At 42.3% G+C, this 8,191-nt stretch overlaps 1 long non-coding RNA gene across 3 annotated transcripts; it reads left to right on the top strand.

Annotated features, from left to right (window-relative positions):
- Positions 1–3,131: 3,131 nt before the first annotated feature.
- On the top strand, positions 3,132–7,707 carry LOC123069926 (uncharacterized). 3 transcript variants are annotated; one of them, XR_006433216.1, is made up of 7 exons: positions 3,132–3,175; positions 3,821–3,918; positions 4,001–4,156; positions 4,948–5,046; positions 5,708–5,868; positions 5,978–6,105; positions 6,300–7,707. It is a non-coding gene; the product is annotated as an uncharacterized lncRNA (long non-coding RNA). The 3 variants fall into 3 exon arrangements; XR_006433217.1 differs by lacking the exon at positions 3,132–3,175 and having other exon boundaries at positions 3,671–3,918; positions 4,989–5,046; XR_006433215.1 differs by lacking the exon at positions 3,132–3,175 and having other exon boundaries at positions 3,671–3,918.
- The last annotated feature ends 484 nt before the right edge of the window (positions 7,708–8,191 follow it).

Below are 8,191 nucleotides of genomic sequence, written 5' to 3'. Positions count from 1 at the left end.
GTCGGGGGCAACCATGCCCCTGTAGCAACCGCACCACGGGAACAAGAAGAGAAGGAGACCAGTGGGGGTAGGTGGGCTGGCTCGGGTGGAGGTGGGCTGAGGCCCGGAGGAGTCAGGGGAGTTTTTCTTTTATTTTGCATTTTTATAAATTGCAAAACTAAAAGAGTTTTGATAGAAAAGAGACTTGTCAACTAAAGCGAGCACATTAATTCTAAGAGTTGCAAAAAGTTTAAGGCCGGAAGTAGTTGTCCAACTATTGTTAGAAATTTAAAAATGCCAATTTTAAATGCTGCTGGATCACTAAATAATTTCCAAGGGCACTTTCGGAACCCAAAAGAGGTTGGTTCCAACATGACAATTATCCAGGGATTATTTGCCACACTTTGAACATTTTAGTTTTCATGTTTGGCAAATTGGAATTTTTGACTTTAAATTTTGAGTTTGAATTTGAATCATGATTTGGATCAAGTGAGGATTAACAACAGTAATGCGATGACATGGCACCATTAGCAGAGGTTCACTGTAGCTTAATTATCCGGACGTCACAATTAAGGTTAGCATGACAAAGTTTAGCCTGAAGATATTCAACTCCCCCTCATGGAAGTCTTTGAACATTTCTAGAAGATCTTTTTTGACCAGGGGCAGAAATGTTGATAAAAAAGAAGGGGATTCCATCTGGACCAGGGGCCCCATCTGGGAAGGAGCTAAACACAACTTGTTTCACTTCCTCTTCAGTAAAAGGGGCCTCTAAGGAATCATTTTCCAACTAGGTAACTTTCTCCTCAGGAGAGAAGAAGTCATGGCTGAGGGTGAAGCCACTACTCGTTTCTTTCTTAAAGAGATCTTTGTAAAAATCTCCAGCAACTTTAAGCATGTCTCTAGTTTCAGTGATAGGGCCATTGGGGCTTTCAATGGAGTGGATGTATGTGTTTTCCTTCTCCTCTGATTGGCCATTGCATGAAAGTATTCAGTATTTCTATCACCTTCCCTAATATCTCTATCCCTAGATCTTTGCTTTGCTTTGATCTCTTTCTGAAGCCAAATTTTTTGAAGTTCATTATGAATGAACTTCCATCTAATAGCATCTGCTTCAGAAAGGTCAGCAGTTTCAGCTTTAATATTTAATGCATCAAATTCCTCAATTAGTAGTTTCTTATATCTCTTAAGGTTGGCCTCTTAATTAGAGTTCCACCCCTTAGTAACTTTTCTCAACTTTCTAGTTTTGGTTTGCCAGTTATCAATAGAATTTTTGGCCTGAGTAGGCTCAGACCAAATTTTGGTGACTAGATCACAGAAATCTTCTCTTAATAACCACCATTTTTCCATCTTAAAGCTAGAAGATTTTGGTGGGTGGAGAACATATGAGTCCCATAACAGGGGGTGTGGTCACTCCCACACCTGGGAACGGATCTACAAGTAGCTAGGGGGTATTTTTTTTATCTAAGTCAGTATCACAAAAAGTCCTATCTATGGTGGACATAATGACATCCACCTGGTTGTTGGCCCAAGTAAATTTCCTGCTAGAAAGTTTGATTTCTGGCAGGCTCCAAATTTAATACAAGCATTGAAATTATCACACCATTTCTGGTTAACTACCCCATTACTTTTAGCTCTAGCACCCCTGACAAGATTGAAATCTCCTCCAATGAGGGTGGGGATAGTATTATCAATAAAAAGGGTATGCATTTCTGATAAGAAAGACTCTTTTCCCTCTTCATGGGGGGGCCATTGAACATATAAACCCTCCTACGCAACCCGCCGTTCGATCGCCATCCCCGTCTCGAAGTAATCCTGCCCGCTCGGTTTGTCTCGCTGGCTGCTTTTCATCGCGCTGGTAAAAATCCAAACGCTCGTTATTTTGCACGCTCGTTATTCTGGCTTAGAGCAGCTGACGCATGGGCCAGCCTTGCGAGCAGACCAGCCTGGCAGTGACACGGTGGGTGCGGGCTTCTGTCCGGGTGAAAGAGGCGCTGAATCGATCGTAGGCTGGGGGCCAATCGATCATGGGTCCAGGTGGGTGGGTGGATTGGTGCTGGTCTACCCTCACCCTCCTTCCATGCACTCAGCCAGGTCTCTTTCGCTTCAGAAGTGTTGGGCCCACTTGTTAGTCTCTTTGGGTAGGTGTGGAGCCAGGTGAAAGCTTGCGGGTGGCTCGGTGCGCGATTGGTGGTGTGGATGCCAGATGGGACGCGAGCAGTAAAACCTAGCTACCAATCCGCTCACTTCCTCGAGCCCCACGCAACTCCACTTTCTCTTCGTTCCTCTCCTCCTTCTCGATTCCCAGCGCGTGGCCGCCGCCGCTCATCCTTCTCCTCTTCTCTCCCGTGCCACCAGGTCGCTGTTGCGTGAATCCGGGCGGATCCGGTCCCTAGGCGGCATGAGGCTGCGGATCCGACGAGGTCACGGCGGCGGCCGGCGGCTTTCTTGTTGTGCTCTCTGAGAGCCGCGGGAGGAGAAGGAACAGAGGAGGGAGGGATGCGGCAGGGCGGCGGTTGCTTCGCTGTTGTTTTTGGCCGTGGGGAGGCGTGCTGAACCTGCAGGCTCGACCCAGCAGGAGCGGCAGGTGCAGAGGCGCGTGCGAGGAGCGCCATCGGCCCATCGTTCTTTCTTCGTCAGGAAGGGCGCAGCCTGCTACTCAAGCCTCTCTCCTTCTCTCCTTCCAGAGGTACGTCGACCTTCTCCTTTCCCGTTTATCTTGCCCCATTGTGCTCTTGCCATAGCTGCTCCTAACCCAGCTTTTGTTGCTCCTCAACTCTCAACAGGAGAGGCACGGGCGCCCCCACACTGGAGAGATGGACGAAGACATGAAGCTTTCGCGGAGACGACGAGGTGGCCGCTGCTGCACCCCCATGCCGTGGACACGAAGATTCCCGTCCTCTCTGCCATCGATAACGACACTTCTCATCGATAACGGCACTTCTCGGCAGGCGCAGACCACATGGCCGTCTTCCTCTCTGGCCCATCAGATTCAGACCCTATCCCTCTTCCTCTGCATCTCTGTTAAAATATGGTAAGCATTTCTTCAGAGTATAACTCTATTGACTTATTTGGTTCGTTCGGTATTGACCTGTGCAAAATAGGGTGAATGAAATCAGAGTATTGACTTGTATTGCATTTGTAGCTCAGGTCAACTAGGAGATGATGCAAGCCAAGGCACTCACAGTGATTTAAGATGGTATGTTCTGAACTTCCTTTGGTTTATGAGACGAAAAGAATGTTATATCTGCATGCTACTACAGTTTAGGCATTGATGTTATTGAGCATCTTTTGGTCCTGATGCCATATTTATTGCAGTTACAAAATTATTAACATTGTTTTTCATTTTTCATTTGTTGGTATAATTTTTTGAGACCAAAATGAGAAACCATCATTTTATTTTCATTTCACGTTTGGGTGATCAATAGAAGACAAATGAATACACTGATGGAAGGCCATGTCAAAGAACATTTCTATTTTGTATTTTCTTTTTATTCAGGATCTACTATAATTTCTCAGCAAGTGTTTATTCCTGAAATTGATCGTATGTGATATCTGAAATGAAACAACACAAGGCCTTGTCTCGCTTTGTATTTTGAGGTAATGTCGACGAACCTCATGTGAAAAAGAAGATAGTAAAAGGCATTTCTCAGTTTTATGCGTGTGCCACAGCGCTGAAGTCTTTGTACAGGCACTTTGTGGTGAAATGTCAAATAGAGGTCCATTTGCTAGAAAATGTGTCGTGTCAGATGCTGCAACTGGCATACACAAAATCACTTTGCTATATATTTACATAATACTACCTTTTTCTGGATATACTATAACTATTTGTTCTCTTTTGTAGTTTGCTCTATGTTTGGTCATATTGTTCCTAGCGGTCTTGGAAGTATCTTCAAGTTTTAATAGATGCAATCCACGGTCCTGAGATCGGCAAAGTTTGTGGTAATGTTTCTTTGAGCTATTATACTTGAGAAGAATGTTTGGTGTATTCATGGATCATGACAAAACTGGTGTGCTCAATCAGGCATCCTTCTTCCTTATGTATTGCGTCTAATTGCCTTTGGTCATAAATAGCAAGACACTGATGGAGGAGCCGTCCAGCTCATGCTGTGACTGTTCCAGCTTTCTGTGCTAAGAAATCACTGACTGCCAGGAAAGGGAAGTGGACTGTGTGCCAGAGGTATGATCTAGCAATTTTTCATGGCATTTCCTCTTTGCAGTGTGCTACTTGTTTTCTGATGTTGTGCATGTTCCAGTTTAGAGCTCATGCATCCACTCTTTATTTCTGAATTAAGTTAGTGATGCACACTCTACAAATGAGATCCTCTTCTGTTATGAAGAATTGTTATGGATCTCCGCTTCTTCAAGAGGCTAATTGTTTTGATATATACCATATGTAATTACATTTTTGGTTGTCAAAGTGCAATGTGTAAAGTACAGAAGGACCATCTACAAACATTAAAAAACTGCAATGGTTTGATCTTGAGAAGAGCATGCCAGCACTTGCTTGTTTCACATCCTGTCCTGGTTGCTTGACAGCTGCCTCGTTGGCCAGCAAGGTTAGATGTGGTATAATTGTTGTGCTTGATTACTTCTTGCTGCATGTTCCATTAGCTTGTAAAAAAAAAGTTTCCTTGTTTACTTGGGCTGGTGATTTTGCTTCTGTTTGCTGCTTGGGAAAACATGTGTGTCCCCTGTTTTTCATGCATTGCAACATGTGCGTGCAATAAGTACCAGCTGCAGCTCATTATGAATATAGTTCCTGCAGCCGTGCTTCATAAGCGGATTAGGTAGCGGTTACTGTCTACTTACAGAGGACGGTTTGGTGCGTAGAGGTTTAGGAAGGACTACTGGAACTAATTATTTCTTATCGCTTACCCCTTGTTCTAGATGGAAGTTGTTATTTGAATGTTCTGTGTGTGGTTAAACTGAGCTGACTCTGAATGTGCTTCATGCAATTAAACTGATCAGAGCGGTTTATCTTTGCCCGTCAACTACATATCAATTGACAGACGATCGACGAGGCTCTCTGTCGCAGCTGTGTGCCTGATCAACAAGCCAAATATTTCGGTGAGCTCCTCATCTACTTTGTCACCTCTTGTATGATTTCAGCATTCTCATTCTTTTCTTGCCCTGTTGGGCTTCCACATATGCTAACTAAGTATGAGAATACGAAATGTAGCGATCCTTCCGTACATTTTCATTTTATTTTTGAAAGGTCTTTTCGAGGGTAAGTGTTTGAACGTTTTATCTCTGTTCTATTTTGTATCCTTTTTTTCTCTGTTTTTTACCCTGAGTTAATTGTGCATTAATCTTAAGTTTATTTCTCAATTTTTCCATGAGCTACCCTGAAAAAAAAAATCCCCTGGATGCCAACGGTGGCTTTTCTTCATTTGAATTTGAATCCATTGATAGATGCTCCAGTTGAAATAAGAAAGAATAACTTGATAGATTAGAAGTTGTTGCTGGCATGATGGACGCTTTGCTGTTTTGCGGGTGTGGGCTGAGGTTGGGATATCCTTACCGATCTGGTTGTCATTCTTATTCTTACTGCTCAGTTTATAAGCATCATGGTTCCCGTGTGTATATGTTGCAGATGGGATTTGTGTCTGGTGTGTTTGGGATGTGTAACAGATTGACTAGATTTTTTCGAGTTCCTGATTAGGGTTAGCCAATCTACTGCATAGGAATTTATTGGGCTCTTCTATTCACTTGGTCGCTTCTCCTACAGAGTCTGCTTGCTAACGTGTCTGAAGAGAAGATATCAGTGATGGTGGACCTGGTGATGAGGGCATCAAGACAAAGAGATTAATTCACAACTTTGTTCTTGATAGGTTGTCGCATTCCTCGCAGATTTACCACTCCTTCCCTCTCCTGGAATCACTAAATGAGGTACTCTGCAGATTCTGCCAGTCCAACCCATATTTAATTTAAATACCATATGAAGGTTGATTTGTTTGTTGAGAATACAAACATGCTGAAAGTTTTGCTATTGTTTCAGATCTTGGAAGCTAATAGAGTTGAAGAATCACATGGTAATGTACACACGATGCATTTCATTTTCCCAAACACCTTCAGTGAACCTTGGCATCTCCCCCCCATCCCAGCAGAACATATTACAAAGATTGTGTATGTATGATTGTCTTCAAACCTAGCCACTCTGATTTGGCCTTTCTGATCATTTTGTTTAATAGTCTCCAGTGCTTTGGTCGTTCGCTGTTATGATTCAAATATACCTTGGCTGTTGGACGTCCTATTGAAATGACACAATCATGCTTATTTGTGTTGTGTCTGGATTTTCATGTATGAGGACGCTCTTGCAGCTTATCAGTGCTGGGAAGGATCAATTTATAGTATCTTCTGTATACTTGCATACCATCCGTCCGTCAACTGATGCGACGCTAAGATGACGAGGTAATATCTCTTGTCCCCTCCTTCCCTCTCATCAACTGATGCCTCTTTCTTAGAATTAAATTTCTTTTGTAGCTTCAGTTCTGTTGTACCTTCAGTTCTGTTCATACATGAGTGTTTCTTCCTTCATTTACATGAAAATATTGTTGTATATGCAAGTTAAACCTGTGATTTTTCTATTGTTTTGGTTCATCCAGTTTGTTCCTAGCCTATACATGCCTCGTGTTGTATCTTGGTTGGTAGTGTATCATGATAATCAAGTTTCACTCACACACTGATTGGCAAAACAAAAAATTGGTCGGCATAACTGGATGTGGACACTTAGAATCAGATAGTCTGTAGGCTTTGGTTAGGAATATGCATCAAAATCATATATTATCCTGTCCGTATAAATAACCCAAACCCAGGTTTGTTGTATCATAAACACTTTCTGAATTTAAACAACTACGGGCTTATAGAAGCATGTTGACAAGGTAATGGCAGTCTATCCAATTATCCATGGTGATGTGCTAAATCTATAGGTTAGACCGATATAAATACACACAAATGTTTAACACGTTTATTTAGGACCTTTAACAAATCTGGAGTTGTTGCTTTCTTCATGCTGATGAGGGGTGCAGAACTATCTTAAGGATGTGTCGTTGTCTCTGCAAAGGGAGTTTTTGCTTGGTGCCTCACTTTCTATTCGGAGATGCAACGTCGTGTTTGCTCGGGCAGGTTTTTACCTTTTGTATGGTCATTGTTGCTTCATGCTTTTCTCAGAGAGGGTTTTATCTGTAGTGCCGTCTCTCCTCTTTGTAGTGCTGCTATGCTGACTGCCACTCGGTGGCTTTTTTTCCTATTTCTTTTTTGCTTTCTTTTGGCATGGTCGTGTTGTTGCCCCGACCATCTTATTTGCTTCGCTACTTTGGCCTGGTTGTATGGATGTTTGCTTTATTTATAAATTTGGGTGAAAGTCTATTTCGAGAAGGTTTTATCTGTAGCCTGCAACCTTTGAGTGTTTCTTAACTACACTGATTTGTATGGCGATAACCAAGTAACGATGTAACATTACTGTCAGGCAGTAGGAAATTAGCTTCCTTTGTCGAGAAACTTGAGATCTGATTAAGTCCTGTCAGATTGTCCTGTTCATCTTCCTTATGTTTTGCAGATAATTCAGGAGCAGCCAACATTCTTTGTTTTGCTGACAGTATGTGTGGGTGTGAAAATGTGTATGGTTTTATGTTTTGATATACGCACAACCAGTAAGATGTGTTCTTTGTTTTCAAGCTCAGTTGTGTGTTTCCTATGCCTCTCTTAACGCTCATTGTTACCATGTGATTGGTTCAGACTACATAATGCTATGTATGAACGTACCTAAATCTATTTCCTTATGCTTCCAAGATTTTATGACCGGTCTCTAAAATATTCTTACTTGCATGGTTTGAATGCTTGGTTCACTCTTACCCTTCGTGCCATCGGTGCAACGGGTCATCTAGCATGAACAAAGGGCAAGCATATGCTTTCGCCTTCAAATGCACTTTCAAGGGACTCCGCCTGATCGTTTACTCAATATAAGCAAGTTGCAAGAGCCCCTTGTTATATAACTTAGCATTAGTATAGATGCCTATCAAGACTTCTATGTTCATCATCCTTTTAGATCTTATGTAATCTCCTAAGACCATCTTGTGCATTTAACTGTCGGTTATTTGTTGCTTAGACTGTTGTGTGGTATGCTTTTGAAACAACCACCATCTATCTATCATCAATCCGTACTTATTTTCATATGTTTCATTTTGTGTTTCTATATTTTAGTGCACTCTTT

Source organism: Triticum aestivum, chromosome 3B (genome assembly GCF_018294505.1).
Source record: "Triticum aestivum cultivar Chinese Spring chromosome 3B, IWGSC CS RefSeq v2.1, whole genome shotgun sequence".
Taxonomy (NCBI): domain Eukaryota; kingdom Viridiplantae; phylum Streptophyta; class Magnoliopsida; order Poales; family Poaceae; genus Triticum; species Triticum aestivum.
Note: the sequence above shows the minus strand (reverse complement) of the source record. Positions and strands in the feature narration are given on the sequence as shown.